The following is a 19,717-nucleotide window of genomic DNA, read 5'->3' as shown; positions in this document are numbered from 1 at the left end:
TTGGCTAGTCATTTCAAACTAACCAAAGCCCAATCACCATTGACGGAGCAGGAGCATGCTTATATGAATAAGGTTCCTTATGCATCTGCTGTCGGAAGCCTCATGTATGCAATGGTGTGCACCAGACCAGACATAGCACATGCAGTGGGAGTTGTGAGCAGGTTTATGAGCAATCCAGGGAAACAACACTGGGAAGCAGTGAAGTGGATTCTCAGATATTTGAAAGGTACTATCAGTTCATCTCTGTGCTTCAGAAAGTCAGATTCAGGCTTACAAGGTTTTGTAGATGCTGACATGGGTGGTGACCTAGACGGCAGGAAGAGTACTACTGGATATGTGTTCACATTAGGTGGTACGGCAGTAAGCTGGGTGTCCAAGTTGCAAAAGATTGTTGCACTTTTGACTACTGAAGCTGAGTATGTTGCAGTGACAGAAGCTAGCAAGGAGATGATATGGTTGAGATCATTTCTTGAAGAGTTGGGTCAGAAGCTTGAATATAGCACATTACACTGTGACAGTCAGAGTGCTATACATTTGGCAAAGAATCCTGTTTATCATGCTAGGACGAAGCATATACAGGTTCGGTACCATTTCATCAGATCGATTCTGGAAGATGGAATCTTGATGCTTGAGAAGATTCCTGGAAGCAAAAATCCGGCTGATATGTTCACAAAGGCAGTGACACTGACAAACTGAAGTTATGCTCGACTTCAGTTGGACTGCAAGTATAAGAGAGTGAGCCTGAGCTGCTGCATTGACTGTGTGAAGCCATGATTGATATCAAGTCTTCAAGTGGGAGATTTGTTAGGTGGGATGGTGGCAGATGGTAGGTGCTGGTTGGGGAAGGAAATTGAATGCGGTGCATTTAATTTCCAAGCATAAAGAAGTCCTATAAATAGGCTTCCTCTCCTTCAGTTTATTCCATCCCAAAACGAAGCAATACAAAGCTTCTACAAATAGAGAGAGCATAAGAAAAATAGTGAGAGTTTTCTTAAGTGTTTTTTTGTATGAGTTAGAGAATTATTTCTCGGTAATACTCGGGATTTGGGTGTGGTGAGATATAGTGTTTTGTATACACTTGTAATATTTCTCCGGTTATAAATATTTGCAGCAGCTCCGTGGACGTAGCCTATCTTGGGTGAACCACGTAAATCTTTGGTGTTCTTGTTGATTATTTTATTCCGCAATTATATTATCGTCATGATCACTCCGGCATAATCCTTAACAACTGGTATCAAAGCTGTTACGGTGTTCGGGAGCCTTGGTGAAAATTTCTTAAAATTCTGAGTATGCTCTGTGATTGCAGCTTTGTGTGATCTTCCACATTAGAAAAGATTTTTTGAAATTTTATTAAGGCAGGTGAAGCGATGACCGGAAATGACGGATCGGGACCAGGAATCAATAAGTTCGATGATACAGATTTCACATTTTGGCGGTTACAGATTAAAGATTATCTGTATAGCAAGAAGCTACATCAACCTCTATCCGGGGTGAAGCCAGAAAAGATGGAGGATATGAGTGGGAGCTTCTTGACCGACAAGTGTTAGGGGTAATACGATTGACCCTAACAAAGAACGTGGCCCACAACGTGGCTGAGGCAAAAACCACGGAGGAGATGATGTCCATTTTGTCGGACATGTACGAGAAGCCATCTGCAAATAATAAAGTGTTCCTCATGAAAAAGTTATTCAACTTGAAGATGGAGGAAGGTGCTTCGGTGGCGGCACACATCAATGAATTCAACACGATTGTTTCCCAGCTAACATCGGTTGAAATTAAATTTGATGATGAAATTTGTGCACTTATTCTTTTGGCGTCTTTACCAAATGTTTGGGAGCCGATGCGGGCAGTGGTTAGCAATTCTGCTGGAAAATGAAAGTTACAATTCAATGATGTCAGAGATCGAATCCTTGGTGAAGAAGTTCGCAGGAGGGATTCGGGAGAAGCAACATCATCAAGATCTGCCCTAAATCTCGAAAACAGAAGTAGGGGCAGAAGTGCTGAAAAGAATTCTAACCGATGGCGTGGCAGATCCAAGTCAAGGAATAGAAAAGGCAAAAATACCTTTGAAAAGAAATTGAAGTGCTGGAGCTGTGGTGAAACTGGTCACATGAAAAAGGACTGCAGATCACCCAAGAATAATGCAAATTCTGTTACTCAGGATGTACATGATGCCTTAGTACTATCCATGGAAAGCCCGGTTGATTCATGGGTTATGGATTCGGGAGCTTCATTTCATACCACCGGTGATCGTGAGGTATTCAGTAATTACACTGCTGGTAATTACGAAAAAGTTTTTTTGGCTGATGGAAAACCGTTGGAAATAGCTGGTATGGGTGATATCGGTTTTAAAATGTCAAACGGATCCATCTGGAAGCTCAACAAAGTGAGGCATGTACCAAAGTTGACCAGAAATCTGATCTCAGTGGGACAGCTCGATGACGAAGGCCATAAAGTGACCTTTGGTGATGGCTCTTGGAAAGTGAGCAAAGGAGCCATGATTGTTGCTCGAGGACAGAAGACTGGAACGCTCTACATGACTTCCAGTTGCAGAGATGTGTTAGCAGCTATGGATGCTGGAGCTAACTCAAGTCTATGACACTGTAGACTTGGACATATGAGTGAAAAGGGAATGAAGATGCTGATATCAAAAGGGAAGCTACCGGATTTAAAGTCCGTCGAACACAAGCTATGTGAAAGCTGTATACTTGGAAAGCATAAAAAGGTTAGCTTTTCAAAGGGAGGCAGAGAACCAAAGGCTTCAAAGTTGGAGTTAATTCATACTGATGTATGGGGACTATCTCCTATGACATCCCTTGGAGGCTCAAGATACTACGTCACATTCATCGACGATTCGAGCAGAAAGGTTTGGGTTTATTTTTTGAAAAATAAATCTGATGTTTACGAAACCTTTAAGAGGTGGAAAGCCATGGTGGAGAATGAGACCAACTTGAAGGTGAAGTGCTTACGGTCTGACAATGGAGGAGAATATGAAGATTTTGAGTTCAAGAAGTATTGTGTACAGAACGGGATCAAGATGGAGAAAACCATTCCTGGTACACCTCAACAGAATGGCGTGGCTGAAAGAATGAACAGGACCCTGAATGAGCGAGCCAGGAGCATGAGATTGCACGCTGGACTACCGAAATCGTTCTGGGCTGATGCAGTTAACACTGCAGCGTATCTGATCAACAGAGGATCTTCGGTACCACTTGATTGCAGAATACCAGAGGAGGTCTGGAGCGGCAAAGGAGTAAACCTTTCGTTCTTGAAAGTGTTTGGTTGTCTCTCATATGTTCACATCGATTCAGCCAACAGAACGAAACTTGATCCAAAATCAAAGAAATATTTCTTTATTGGTTATGGAGATAATGAGTTTGGTTATCGATTCTGGAATGACCAAAATCGAAAGATTATTCGGAGCAGAGATGTCATTTTCAATGAGCAAGTTTTGTACAAGGACAAGTCAGACATTGCAGCAGGAAATAAATGTCCCGAAGTCCTGAAGTCAAATGAAGTGCCATTGATAAATATTCCTATGAATGAGTCGGAGAATAGTAACCAGGAAGAAGAAACTGCACAAGAAGTTGATCCACAAACTCCGGTGATTGAACTCAGGAGATCGTCGAGAACAATCAGACCACTTCAGAAATACTCCCCTGCACTTCACTATATTTTGCTGACTGATAAAGGTGAACCTGAGACCTTTGAAGAAGTAATTCAAAATGATGATTCAATCAAGTGGGAGTTAGCCATGGAAGATGAGATGGATTCACTGTCATCCAATCAGACATGGGAGTTGACGGAACTTCCAAAAAGCAAGAAGGCATTACACAATAAGTGGGTGTACCGGATCAAAGAAGAAGTTGATGGCAGCAAATGGTACAAGGCAAGACTTGTTGTAAAAGGCTTTCAACAAAGAGAAGGCATTGATTACACTGAGATTTTCTCTCCAGTGGTTAAGTTAACCACTATCAGAACAGTACTTGGACTAGTGGCTAAGGAAGATTTACATCTGGAGCAGTTGGATGTAAAGACGGCGTTTCTTCATGGTGATCTGGATGAAGAAATTTATATGAAACAGCCAAAGGGATTCGAAGTACGAGGGAAAGAAAAAATGGTATGCAAACTTCAGAAGAGCTTGTACGGTCTCAAACAAGCTCCAAGACAGTGGTACAAGAAGTTTGACGGATTCATGAATAACAACGGTTTCCTGAGGTGCCAGGCGGATCACTGTTGTTATGTGAAGAAGATTGATGGTTTATATATCATTCTACTGCTATATGTGGATGACATGTTAATAGCAGGAGCGTGTCTGGAAGAGATTGATAAGCTCAAGAGAGAGTTATCAAAAGAATTTGATATGAAGGATTTGGGAGCTGCAAAACAAATTCTTGGTATGAGGATCTTGAGAGATAGGGTGAACGGAGTCTTGAAGCTATCTCAGGCAGAGTACGTGAAAAAGGTGCTTAGCAGATTCAACATGGATGAAGCTAAACCGGTGAGTACTCCTTTGGCTAGTCATTTCAAACTAACCAAAGCCCAATCACCATCGACGGAGCAGGAGCATGCTTATATGAATAAGGTTCCTTATGCATCTGCTATCGGAAGCCTCATGTATGCAATGGTGTGCACCAGACCAGACATAGCACATGCAGTGGGAGTTGTGAGCAGGTTTATGAGCAATCCAGGGAAACAACACTGGGAAGCAGTGAAGTGGATACTCAGATATTTGAAAGGTACTATCAGTTCATCTCTGTGCTTCAGAAAGTCAGATTCAGGCTTACAAGGTTTTGTAGATGCTGACATGGGTGGTGACCTAGACGGCAGGAAGAGTACTACTGGATATGTGTTCACATTAGGTGGTACGGCAGTAAGCTGGGTGTCCAAGTTGCAAAAGATTGTTGCACTTTCGACTACTGAAGCTGAGTATGTTGCAGTGACAGAAGCTAGCAAGGAGATAATATGGTTGAGATCATTCCTTGAAGAGTTGGGTCAGAAGCTTGAATATAGCACATTACACTGTGACAGTCAGAGTGCTATACATTTGGCAAAGAATCCTGTTTATCATGCTAGGACGAAGCATATACAGGTTCAGTACCATTTCATCAGATCGGTTCTGGAAGATGGAATTTTGATGCTTGAGAAGATTCCTGGAAGCAAAAATCCGGCTGATATGTTCACAAAGGCAGTGACCATTGACAAACTGAAGTTATGCTCGACTTCAGTTGGACTGCAAGTATAAGAGAGGGAGCCTGAGCTGCTGCATTGACTGTGTGAAGCCATGATTGATATCAAGTCTTCAAATGGGAGATTTGTTAGGTGGGATGGTGGCAGATGGTAGGTGCTGGTTGGGGAAGGAAATTGAATGCGGTGCATTTAATTTCCAAGCATAAAGAAGTCCTATAAATAGGCTTCCTCTCCTTCAGTTTATTCCATCCCAAAACGAAGCAATACAAAGCTTCTACAAATAGAGAGAGCATAAGAAAAATAGTGAGAGTTTTCTTAAGTGTTCTTTTGTGTGAGTTAGAGAATTATTTCTCGGTAATACTCGGGATTTGGGTGTGGTGAGATATAGTGTTTTGTACACACTTGTAATATTTCTCCGGTTATAAATATTTGCAGCAGCTCCGTGGACGTAGCCTATCTTGGGTGAACCATGTAAATCTTTGGTGTTCTTGTTGATTATTTTATTCCGCAATTATTATCTTCATGATCACTCAGACATAATCCTTAACAGAATCCTCACTCCCGTTGCTTCGTAAAGTCTTAACAGACCCTTTATATCACTTTTCAATTCGTCGTCCGTGTCCTTCATGAACCTGTCGAAAACGCCTATGGAAAACACCAGTTTTCGTACATTATTAGTACACATATATATGTCATTGTAATTATAATGCATGCATGACAATCCAATCCAATTATATATAAATATTACAAACTAATTAAATAAGATCATCAGATAAAGAGCTAGCAAAATACCACAAGGAATGATATGTCCATGTTGCCTAAACAACCGAAACAACAGCGAAGTATTGAACAAGTCATACTTCTCCATTGCTTTAAAATTTGAAGCAGAAGATTCACGAAAAATCAGCTCCAAGTTTTCATCGATCTCCTTCTCAAAGTGATAGGATAATCCCAGACTTTCTAGTAAATCGATTAATGCTATTTTATCAGTACTGGTTTTGCTTTCTTTAGCCATCAACATTTCCCTCACTTATTCCCTCAATGGAGCAACATATTCATCATACTTCACTTGTACCTGTATAAAAATATATATATATATATATACATCGCGCGAGTACTCATCATATATATATATACTTCATGCGCCAATATGTATAGACTTGCACAAAAGTGGAGAGTAATATTAATTTTTATGTAATTATAATTAGGTAAAGGAAATCGATAGAAAATATATATATAAAGGAAAAAATAATTAAAGGGTTCCCAAAACAAATCACGGATGAATAATATTATAATATTACCTCATGAGTATCTATGTTTTTAGAAATGAAAGTATCACCCCACATGCTCGGAAACTCTGCGCCGGTTGACCAATCTCGTTCTTGGAATGAAAACCTTCGGAAGCCATTGTATTTATGTATATATGTTTTCTTTTCGAAAAGAAGTATGTGTTATTTATGTTTTGATTGTAGCAAATTATCAAAGAAACCAGCACCAATTTATAGGCTAACTTAAGTTCTAGCGCTTGACTTCTTGTGTATTATTTTTATCATGGTCCAAGATATTAAACAATTAAATTTTACATGTTTTATCGATGGAAGAGTTTGAAAAATGACCTTGGTCAACCAAATTTTTTGATTTATGACCTTCTTTCAAAAAAAATTTGCAAAATGACCTTCAAATACAAAGAAAATGCAAAAACAAAATAAATGAAAAAAATTGAGAAGGTTATATTTCCAAATCATGGTCAAACGAAGGTTATTTAGTTAAATAAATCCTTTTATTTATCGATCTACATTTTAGGCTTGTCACGCATTTAAGGTCATGTGTTACACATATATATTTTATAGAGGTTTTTTCAACTTTCGTATACTGATTTATGCAAACAATAGATAAGAAAAAACTGGAATTTTGAGTAAATTGAAAAATTTTCAGTTTTAGAGTTAAATATATATCTTTCATTTTTTGTATTTGTTCTTTTTCCGAGGGCTAATTGTATCCACACCCCCTGTGAAAAGTCTAAAAGGCATAAAACCCCTTTAGAAATATTAATAGGCTAATGCATCCCTCAGTTTTTTAAAATGTAGCACATTTCACCCCTATTTTATATAAACTCGGGCACATTTATACCCTCTAATAGGGGTTTTTATGCTAATTTTTTTAAAACATAGGGTCTAACATGCTATTAATTTTACACAGGGGGTTTTATGCCTTTTAGACTTTTCACAGGGGGTGTGGATGCAATTAGCCCCTTTTTCCGATGACGTAAACTTATATCTGTCCACATCATTATTGCGCAATATGGAAAAATGACTGGTTAAAATTTCAAAAAAAATCAAAAAATAACGGACAAAAAATGGAAATTAATAATATAAACAACCAAATAAGAATATATGTTTCCCTATACTTAACTGACATATATAATATCATCTTTAGGTTTCGAGACTAGTATCTGATCGTTGAATGATAATATGGAAAAACTGCAAATTTGGTCTTGTATGTTTGTCATTTTGCGATTTTGGTCCTCTATGTATTCATATTTTAGTTTTAGTTCTGCATGTTCTGATTTTTGCCAATTTCGGTCCTTTTTATTCGAAAATGCTTACGTGACATTGTACACGTCAGCTCCACATCAGCACTAATTTGGTGTCACGTCAGCGCCACTTCAGAAAAATGACTAAAATTGCCAAAAAAATAAAGATAGCGGACTAAAACTTAAATCTAAAAATATAAAGAACTGAAATCGCAAAGTGACAAACATACAGAACCAAAAGAGCAATTTTTCCATAATAATATCGAAGGGTCTTATATACAGAGAGTTTACATAATTTTCGTAAATAAACTTTTATCAATTCCAAAACCTCACGAAACATATATTACGTACATGTAAACTATTATTATTCTAGCGTCCCAAAACCCGTATTACGTGCTTGCATATCGTTATTTTGTTCCTATTTGTTTTTGTTTTATAAATTTTTGTAATTAAGCTGTAAAATAAGAATATAAATATATATATGTATAACTAAGTCAAAGTATGGAGGGAAAGAAAACTAAATAACTAAGTGCATTATTAGTATATTAAATTTGTTTACCAAATTCAATTATTATTCACTTCTGTCCCTTTATTAATAGTTTAAATAATTATATATCTAGAATTAAAATATTTGTCTCAAGTTCGAGACCCAATTATTGCAAAAAGAATTGAAATATTTAATATCTATAGTTTTTGGTTTCCCGATTCAGTTTATCTTCGAACGTAACTTGAGTAGAATCCTCGTTAGGTTGTGTTGCGGGGAAAAAAATAATATGTTACGTACGTGCACGGGTGGCTGTACAAAAGAAAGAGGGTAATGAACTTATGTCAGGGTAGGGATAAAGTCAAAAGGGATCATTAATGGTTACATCCGCCTCTCGTCAACTTTATTCATTTTTTTTAAATTTTAAGTTCGTTTAGAACGTTTTTAATATTTTATAAGTGAAAAAATTTAATATTTTTGAAAATTATTTTATAAAAATATTGTCCAAATACATACGTTAAGTTTTTTTTTTCATTTATAAAACATTAAAAACGTTTTTAATGAGCAACTAAGAGGTGTTTCTAAATATTTTTAGAATGTAACTATTTTAGACAAATGATGGAAAACATTTAAAACTTATTTTAATACATGAATTATTGATAAAATTTCAAATTGACATGGTACATGAATTATTTAAAATAACTTAAATGATACATGATCCAACTAAAAAATTGATTTTATCCTTTAATAAAATTACTTTTTATTCCAATTATTTTTAGCAAATTCAACTAAGTGTACATTTTATTTTAAAAGTAATTTTTATGATTAAAAGTGTAAAAATAAATTTATTTTAATTTAAAAATTATAAGAAATAAGTATCTTACTATTTTTTATAATATATTTATATTCTACTCATTTATATATTATATATTCAAATATAATATATTTTTAAAATATATAATAAAATGGTATAATTATCCATTTTTAAAAAAAATTATATAAAAATTATATATTAATAAAATACACTCAATAAATAAATCATGTACGCGACTAAAATATATTAATTAATACTGATAAAATATAATAAAATAAATATTTATATTTATGTGTAAATTCAAGTACGAGTAAAGAAATATAAACTTACAAATTCTTACAAATCGATCAAGTGGAGAAATTTTAGGTCATTAGAATCATGTAAATCGAGACAATGTGTGATATTGTTTTTAATTCTGTGAGATTTATTTTTTTATGATCTAAAAATTTAATGTTGAACCATTTTTCGAATTCTCAACAGAACAATATCGAAGCCCGTTATTTGCAATATTTGTCATCATTGTATAATTGAGTTAACAATTATTTATCATGATATATTTTAAATAAATATGATATCTTTAAAATTAATCAATATTGTTAGGAATATAAGTATATAAGTTTTGGTGTTTGACAAACTATCTCAGACATCAACTAAACTCAACTAAGAGATCATATTGATATCAATCAGAGAGCAGGTCAAAACACAAGCAGATCAATAGATAAGCAGACCAATTGAAGATCAGATCAATCAGTTAGAACATCCCCAAGGGGCAATCAAGTTGGGCGATCAAGTCCAACTTGATCACCCGTTTTTTCCTCGCCCCCTCCAAGTAGACCTGGCCACGGTCCGAGTCCGGGTCGGACCCGTCGGGTCCGGGTTGGCATTTAGCCAACCCTTAACCGGCCCGCCAATGGCCGGTTCCGGTCCGAGTCGTTGAACCGGCGGTTCCGGTCCGGTTAACCGCCGGTTCAGGGTCCGGGATAAACCGTGCCATTTAAAAAAAGAAAAATAAATTGCAGCGCCCCAGTGCTGCATTGTCGGCGCTGGGGCGCTAAACCTTTGAATTATATTGGAAGGGCAGCGCTGGCAGTGCTGGGGCGCTGCACATTCGAAATTAAATTTTTTTTAAATTTTTAAACAAATATTTAATAAGACATATTCTTTAAATAATCTCAATCAAATATTTCATATCTCCATAATAAAAATCTATTACATTTATTAAATAAACAATATATTAGAATTTCAACATCTTAATATCTTATGACTTAATATTACAAATCTATTACATTTTATTCTACTTCACTCGCATTTCCTCCCGTCGTAGTTCCGGATGTTCCTTCGGTATCATCTTGGTCTTCTTCATCACTTTGAATATGTTGTGTTCGAGTAGCGGCTTTTGACCAATCATTGAGAAAACATTGGGCTTCCAAGTTTTTCGGCCTTAAGCTAGAACGTCTCTCGTCCAATGTATTTTCTCCAATACTAAATGCTTGCTCCACTGCAACTGTTGAAACCGGACAAGCAAGAATTTCTTTTGCCATTATAGCCAAAATTGGATATATTTGTGTTTTTTGCGACCACCATCTCAAAATGTCGAAGTTTTCCTCATCTGTATCACTAAAATCAAAAGTAGTGGTAAAATAATTCTCAAGTTCTTGACTGGAACTTAAGGATCCTCGTGGACGTTTCGCCCGTTCCCTTAATAAAAGTTGTGCTTTAGTAAGTTTAGAAGTAATATTACTAGTTGCAGTGGATTGTGTTTCATGTGAAACAATTTGTCCACCATATTTGATGTTATATTAATTATAAATATCAATTAAATGAGTTTTAATATTAAACAAAATTAATGAGATAGAAGGAATCGTTTCCGCAATAGGCTCCAAAGATTCATAATATAATGTTAACATATCGCTTAAGCCATCTAATTTAAGTCTAGGATCTAAAACAAAAGCACATAAAAAAATTTCAGGAATGAGCAAAAAATATTTTTCCCATTTTGCTTTCATGACGAGAATACATTGAGATAAAACACTATCATTAGAATTAACATGTCCATGAAAAATACAAGCAATGTTGCAACAATGTGTTAAAACTAAATGTGAAGTAAGGTAATAAACACCGGATAATTGGTCACTAGCATCATTAAAAACTTTTAAAATTTCACAAATACTAGTGCATATGTTTCATTGATTTGAAAACAAATAAATATCACGAGCTTGAACAAATTGATGAAAAAATGTACATAATAAATCTTTATATTCAAAAGAGGATAATAACAATTTATATGTTGAATTCCAACGAGTTGGAACATCTCGTGCAAACCGCTTAGGATTCATACCATTTACTCTACAAAATTTTCCCCATTGCTTCATAACTTGAGGATGCGTCCATAAATAATGAATAGCGTTCCTAATTGGTTGAATATGTATGCCTAAACTTTTTAGTCCATCTTGAACACACAAATTTAAAATATGACATGTGCATCTAATATGAAAAAATTTGCCACCTAGTGATGGTTTACATATTTCAATAAGCTCACTAATACTTGAAGTATTTGCACTAGCATTATCAAAAGACATTGAAAAAACTTTGGTAGTTAGACCATATTCTTCTAAAATAACAAATATAAGTTGCGAAATATTTTGTGCCGTGTGTGATTCGTTGAAACATCTATATGCAAGCAACCTTTTTTGAATGTTCCAATTATTATCAATCCAATGACATGTAATACCCATATATGAACAACTTTGCCAATGATCACTCCAAATATCGGAACACAAAGAAACTTTATTATTTAAACTATAAAATTCCTTAATTAATTCTTTCTTTTGATCAACGACTAACTTTTTCATTGTGCGTTTGAGACTATTTCTTGGAATACGTCTAATAGAAGGATTTGCACTTGTAGAAAGCCAATTTTTAAAAGATAATTTATCGCTAAAACTAAAAGAAAGTTGTTCAACCGCACAAAATTTAGCTGTTTCTTCTCTAAATCTAGCTTCGTTATATTTAAATAGTTGAGATTCATTACCCGATTGAGAAGAGAATGCCGGAATTTGAGTTTGACCACGATCAATACCAATTTTCACCGGATGATTTTTCTCGATATGCCGCGTCAAAGTTCCATAACCACCTCCTTGTTTAAATTTGTAACATTTTGAACAATATTTGCATTTGGCTTGCAAATCACCAGAGGGAAGCGTCACCTTGTCGAAATGTTTGGTGAAGATATCGGATGTCGGGCGAGGCACCGCTCGAGTTTGTCTTTGAGAGGCCGCCAGATCGTTCATACTTTCTTGACTTGCATGATGACGTGGTGGTGGTGGTGGTTGTTCAACTTGTTGTCTTTGTTGCGCCTCTTGTCGAATTTCTTGAATTTCATCATCGGAATATTCAAGATCAAATCCATCGACATTGAATTGAGGATACTCGATCTCCGGTGGTATGATGCTCTTTTCCTTTCCTTTTTCTTTGTCACCCCTATGACTTGATCCCTCTCCGGATATTTGTAATTGTATAAATATGAAAATAAATCAACAATTGACAATAAACCAATAATCGAAACTTGATATTTTTGATAATTCAAGAAATTAAAAGGAATTGAGAATAGAGAGAATGAAGAGAGAATTGTGTAAAAAAAATGAAAGGAGGTTGGGGTATTTATAGATAAAAAATAGGTTTTTTTTTTTTTTAAAAAAAAAAAAAGCCGGTTGACCCGCCGGGTCGGGCGGGTTGACAACGGCCACAAGATCGTGGCCGTTGATCTCAACGGCCACGAAATCGTGGCCGTTGAATGATCCAACGGCCACTTGCTAATGGCCGTTGGATATCAGGGCGCCACTTGGACCCGTTCAACCCAGCGGTTTGACCCGCCGGGTTGCCAATTTTCCCTTGGGAAAACCGGGACCGGACCGCCTAGTGACCGGTCTGGTCTCGGTTCCGGGTCGGGCCCGTTGACCCGGTTAATCGGCCCATTGACCACATGCCGATTCCGGGCCCAACCCGGCCCTTGGCCAGGTCTACCTCCAAGTAGGGGTGTTCATCGGTCGGTTAGGTCCGGTTTTCGGTTTTTGTTTTCGGTTTTTTCGGTTTTCGGTTTTAGAAATATATAATCCGATATCCGAACCGTTTTACTTCGGTTTGGTTCGGTTTTTTACTAAATCGGTTCGATTATTTCGGTCGGTTATTTCGGTTTTGATATAATTTGTAACGCCCGGAATTATTTAATTTTGATCCAAGAATATTTAATTTGGGAATATTTGGAGTTTTGATTTAAATTCTAATATTCTTAAATTATTTAGGATTGAAATTGAATAAAATGAGAAGTTAAGGACTGAATTGCAATTATTGAAGTCTTGAGGGGCTAAAGTGCAAAATTCTGAAAATGAGCAAGACACTTGTTATTGTTAAGTTGACTCACGTGTAGTATCAATATTTCATCAAATTTCCAGAGTCAAGAACCGAGAGCAAAACCTTCAAAGAACTCCAAGTTTTTTCTTCATTTTCCAATTGAGATATCTTGAGTTACGGGTATCCGTTTTCAATTTCAAAAGATGTTCTGGAATCCTCGCAATGAAACCTTCGAATTGATGTAAGTTTTCTCTTAGTTTATCAAGGTTTAAGAATTCGAAATGGACAGAGATCAGACTTGTGTTTGAATTGTTGTTGATGAGCTTCTATCTTTTGTAATATTGAAGTTGGGTTGAGGATTGATTGTTGTATCATGTTCTTATGATTTTCCAGCTATGATTTGATCTATATACCTGATGATATATTGGTTTCGAAGCTTCAACAGCTGATATGCATGTTAGATATGTTATAGATGTGTTCGGAATCGCCGAGTTATACCGATATGCCGTCAAACTCATGATTTGAAGTGATTTGCTATTGTTCTTGGACTAAGAAGTGGCTGAATTATTAGCTGATGATTCCTTGCTTGTTATGCTGTGATTTCAGTATGTAAACAAGGCATTTCAACTCATTGATTTTGACTCCGAAACCGATACAAGAACGCACAAGGTTGGTAGCGTTTTGCTTTGACGTTTGGGTTGAAACTTGAGCAGATTTTGAGATAGGTTTGGTGGTTAACTTGTACAGATTTGGAAAAGCTAAAAGACATCCTAAACATCACATTTGAAAGGTAAAAGTGGACGACTATTTGATTGGGATTATAACTCGAGATGGTTTGTATCGAGTTCCCCTAAATCACAAACTTATTTGCTTAGTTGCTTTTATATGCTCTTCTATGCTATGTTGAATGAGTCTTTGATATAATGAATGCTTTGATTATGATATATGTTGCATTCATCTTGAAGACTTGTTCCTTGATTTTGAAATGAACGGAAACGTTTGAATAGACGATTTGAGGGATTGTATATGTATGGCCTGGGTGGTTGTTTTAGCCTAGCGTCTGATTTACATATATGATGGCTTCAAAGTCTAGAGAAGTGAGATAAGTAGCCCCACCTCGATCGGGAGAGTCGGTGGATTAGTTATGATATCTACTTTTCGAGATCCCAACCGACGAATGAAGAGATGAACCTTGTTTTAAAACATGCATTGAAGTTATGTTCTTTATATCATGATCTTGATATATGTTTGTATGCATGTTTAGTTGCTTTTACTGGGAAATCTATTTCTCACCGGAGTTATCCGGCTATTGTTTTGTTGTATGTGTCATTGCAATAGGAGGGAGTGGAACCGGGCAAAAGCGAACGTGAAGAACAAGGGATAAGAAGATAGCGTGATGATCCGAGTCTAGATGGTTGTGTGAGCTGTCATGATGTTGTTGAGTGTCTTAAACTTGAGCATGTTAGAGCTACTTGCACCAAGACTTGTTGATGATTAAGTTGTGGTCTTGTTGTTGTTCATAGGATTTGAATGGGGATATGTAAATCCTTGAGACAATATAATGTAGCTTGATCTTGAATATATAACATTGCTTCTTGCATGCTTTGTGGGCTTTTTGATTATGTTTATAAGGCCTTGTAATGATTCAATTCTATCAACTTTATCATGTGAGAATGCATGTTGGCTTATGATAGTTGAATAGGCTTTGTATGAGTTGATATTGGATGAAAATGCATGAAGGAACTTGTTTGGACATCAGCAACGTTTCTGGTTTTATTCTCTGGAAACTGCTCTCGCTCGATCGGTGAAATATCACGGATCGAGCGAGGCTTTGAAATCAGGAACAGAACCATGAATATGTTGGGCTCGCTCGATCGGTGATATTCTGCGGATCGAGCGAGGCAAACATAAGTTGCACCCGAGAGTTTGAGCAAAGTGCTCGCTCGATCGGTAACTTTTTACCGATCGAGCGAGGTGCTCACTCTTTAAATAAATTTTTTTTTTAATTTTGTTTAGACATTGATTCTTGTCTATTCTTTTTGATGATTTGATTATTGAGAGATTAGAACTCGGGTCGTCACATAATTATTTTAATTAATATTATAAATATATTTTAAAATATAATATGTTATCTTTTAAATGATTTTTTTGTAAAATATTTAAATTCAAAGTATAAATGACTTAAATAAACAACAATCAACTAAAAATTATTTAAAATAATTCTTTATTCATTAGGTATCATCTCATAAAATATATAATATAAACAATTATATAAATAAAATTATTAATTTAATAAAATTTCGGTTTTTTCGGTCGGTTCGGTTTTGAGATATATAATCCAAAACCGAACCAATAAATTTTGGTTTTAACATTTATATTCGAATTTCAAATTTTGGTTTTCGGTTCGGTTCGGTTCGGTTCGGTGTTTGGTTTTTCCGGTTTGGATTTCCGATTTTTTTGGTTTTATCCGAAGTTTGAACACCCCTACATCCAAGGGGCGAGAAACTTCCGCGTGCGGTCATGTGGGTGGGGAGGGGCTATGCCCCACCGAGTGTACTTCACCCGGAGGGATCTTAGCCCTTCATTGGCCCGGGACCCACACAAATTTGTGTGGGTCCCGGGCCAATGAAGGGCAGATGCTGCACCGGGTGAAGCACACCCGGTGCAGCATATCCCGGGCCATGTGGGTGGGCTGCTCCGCGAGGTCAAGCCCACCGTTCTTCTTTTTTTATTTTTACGTGGGACCCACCATTATTGTTTTTCTTTTCTTTTTTAATTTTTTTTCACGCGAGGCCCACCATTATTTTTTAAAAATAAATGAAATAAATTGTAAAAAAATCAAAAAATTTAAAAATAATTAATAAAAATATTTAAAAAGTTCAACTACTATAATTTTTTTATTTACTTGTGTCAAGTTTAATTCATGTGTATTTTTTTTCATGTTTGTTTTTTTTTTTAATTTTGGAATATTATGTATGCTTTTAAAATTATTTTTTTATGTTTTAAAAATATTATTCTTATTTCTTATATTTATGCGCATTTTTTAATGTAATTTTAAATTTAATGAAGTTTATTTTTGATTTGTTATAAATTTGTGTATTTTATTATGTTTTAAATACATTAATATTTAATATATTAAAAAATAATATTTCAACGTCACCACTACAACATCACCACACCATTGTAAAAACATACAATGAAGTTATTAACGCTGACATCATCATGCGATCTAGTTGTCAACTTGACCACACCAACTTCCTCACATCCTTGTACATGCTCTTAGCAGATCAAAGCACAAACAGGTCAATTGGAGAGAATACCGAAGCACAAGCAAATCAATTGATGAGCAGACCAATTGGAGATTAGATCAATATATAAGCAGACCAAAGCACAAACAAGAGCGGATCAATAGAGCTTATCAATAAACCAGGTTAAGCTAACAAACTTTGGATAAGATTTCCCGTACATCAAACAAAAGCAGAATGTGCAGCGCACTAACAGTGTACTATTGTCGAGAATGATGGCGTGGAAAATGACAAAGAAACGGGCTTTCAATGGGTAAATAAATAAATAAATGCGTTAATTTAATGAATAAGTAACATAATGATTTCTAAAAATTCAATATCCCAAAGTTGACCATAAATTTTACACCATTTTTCAATTGATCATGCTCATGCAATTAATACAAGTCATTCATATATTTTTGGGCAATGTAGTAAATACAAATGAAAAAACTTTGTCTACTATTCATACTTTTATAATAGAAATAGATGAATTCGAAGAGCATCAAATTTAAGTACAATAACAGAAACAGACATTTAAAATTTCAAAACCTGGTGTTCGATATTCAAAAATTCATAAGTCATCGTACTATCATGAGACTGCATGATTTGACGTCGTTCATGTTCGTAGTCTTGGTGTCTTCAAATTTCAATTCAAGAACAAACATAATTCGTCTTAAGATTATTGATATGAGACTTCTCATAAACATCTTGACGGGATCTGCAACCTGAAGATAACTCAAAAATTATGTTAGCAAACTCGAAGTCGATGCAAGAGATAACTCTTTGTCCTTAAAATGAATTTACCGCACACATGGTATTAACGGAATATGACACTTATAAGATGACATTTGCTTAATTTCGATTCATATATAATTAAAATATCAAGAGTTCTGTTTGTTTATTTTCGATTCATTAAGCTTAAAAATTCCAACATTTTTTTGTTTCCCGTTTAAGTTTATCTTCATTCGTAATTTGGAGTTGAATCCACGTTTGCTCAATGCATGTGCTGCCGAGTATACGTATGTCATTTTCACCATATTTGAGAGTATTTTGGTATTGTCTCATTGTCATTCCGGAAACAAAAAATTCCAGTTTTTCTCTATCTTATATGATATCATGTAAATTTTATTGATCACATGGACGTATTATTATTTTAAACGTTGAATTAAAGCATAACTGAACCAGTTAAAAATTTTGACCTACGAAAAATTAGAATATTTATTATTAAAAAAATGATTTTTTTTCGTCCTATATATTAATAACTTGTCTATTTTTAAGTTTTGGTCCATACTTATCATCTCTTTTTTGGTCCATAAATTTTTAAATTTTGATTTTAGTACACTAACTTTTAATTTTGATTATTTTGGTCTAATTGTTGATGTGACAGCTTGACATATCAGTATTCTCTAATATCACGTCATCAGTTTCCAATGTTACATCAGAATTTTTCGGTGCCACATCAGCGCCAAGTTGGACCAAATAATTAAAAACTAAAAATTATTATACTAAAATCAAACTCTGAAAAGTTATTAGACCAAAGAAAAAAACAAAAAGTTAATGGATGAAAAAATTATTTTTTATTTATTATAATATTATATTATGGTATATTATATTATATTATATTATATTATATTACATACAAATATCTCTACTGCGTCTTTAATATAGATGACTATTAATTATAATTAGTATATGGTTGTGCAACATCCAATAATCCGGTTGAGTCTTGTGTGATTTTCGTGATGTATTGCATTGGAAAATTGAATGTAATTTTTGTTTTGTAATTTTACCTCACAACGGGCACTATAATAAATTTAAAGAAAAAACTTGCATCAAAATCGATTTGAATCATAATTGAACCATCAACAATTGGAACCAAATTGTATTAAGAGTTTCAGTATCCGAATGAGTTTTTGTCTATTCTTACAATTGAGTCTCAAACTCATTTGAAATTTGAAATCTCGACGTCAGATCAAATTACAAGTGATCGGAAAATAATTTTATTTTTCAGTTTTCATTTATGTATGTATATATATTTGATTTTATGCACAGATTTTCGTGACGATCACTAAAATTCACTAGTGAGTTTTAGTGATTTCAAAAAAAAAAAAAGTGAATGTCAACTCAATGATAGCCAAGCAGAATGTCAAAATTGTATACACGTGTTCAAAAAATACAAAAGGAGAATATATATATACATACAAAACCTATTCTAATTCAAAAAATACAAAAGGAGAAAGGGCTCCACTTAAAGCCTTTATCTTCCGCCACGTGTCATCCAAAAAATATTCCAGTCTAAAGAATAAATACCCTTGAGTTGTGGTGTCTATTTTCTCCGAAGACTGCACAGGGAATCTAGATCTTACGCAATCTCCGAAATAATCATATAAGGCTCCATTTGGGGGAAAATGGGGGATATGGACCCCATCTTGTTTTTATTTGAGCAAATAGACCTCAGAATGAAAAAGACAATTTTACCCTTAAGTAAAAATCTTAAGTTGAATAAAAAAAAAATCCAAAATGAGATACAAACCATTTTAACACTCGTCGACTCGGTAATGATTTTTCGACTGATGTAATTAATTGGTTTATTGCAATTTCAATTTTTCCTCTGTGTGCTTTTCAATTTTTAACGGAACCATCGGAACGGAACCCTATTGAACCGCCGTTGAAGCCCTCCCTCGTCGTCGTCATAGCTCCTTTACTCCCCGTAACCTCTTTCGTTCTCGACAATCAGCATTGCAGCAATGGCAGAGGAAAATGTTACTGTAAGTCATCGAGAAACCTAGGTTTTTCTATTTTCATATGTTTGTCCATTCCTAGGGAAACAATAGTACAGTCATAGTAGATTTCGACCATTTTCGAATGTTTTGTTTCATATCTCGACTTATGTTGTAATGAATCTCGACTGTATTACGTAGCACGATGATATGAATCTCTCCTGCATTACGTTGGACGAGTCTCGACTATGTGCCGATCGATTTGCTTCATATATCGACTGATGATGTTATGAATCTCGACTGTATTACTTAGCAGGAATTATCGACCATGTCCCGACTGAC

Source organism: Henckelia pumila, chromosome 1 (genome assembly GCF_033568475.1).
Source record: "Henckelia pumila isolate YLH828 chromosome 1, ASM3356847v2, whole genome shotgun sequence".
Classification (NCBI taxonomy): domain Eukaryota; kingdom Viridiplantae; phylum Streptophyta; class Magnoliopsida; order Lamiales; family Gesneriaceae; genus Henckelia; species Henckelia pumila.
The sequence above is the reverse complement of the archived record's forward strand: the minus strand, read 5'-3'. Positions refer to the sequence as shown.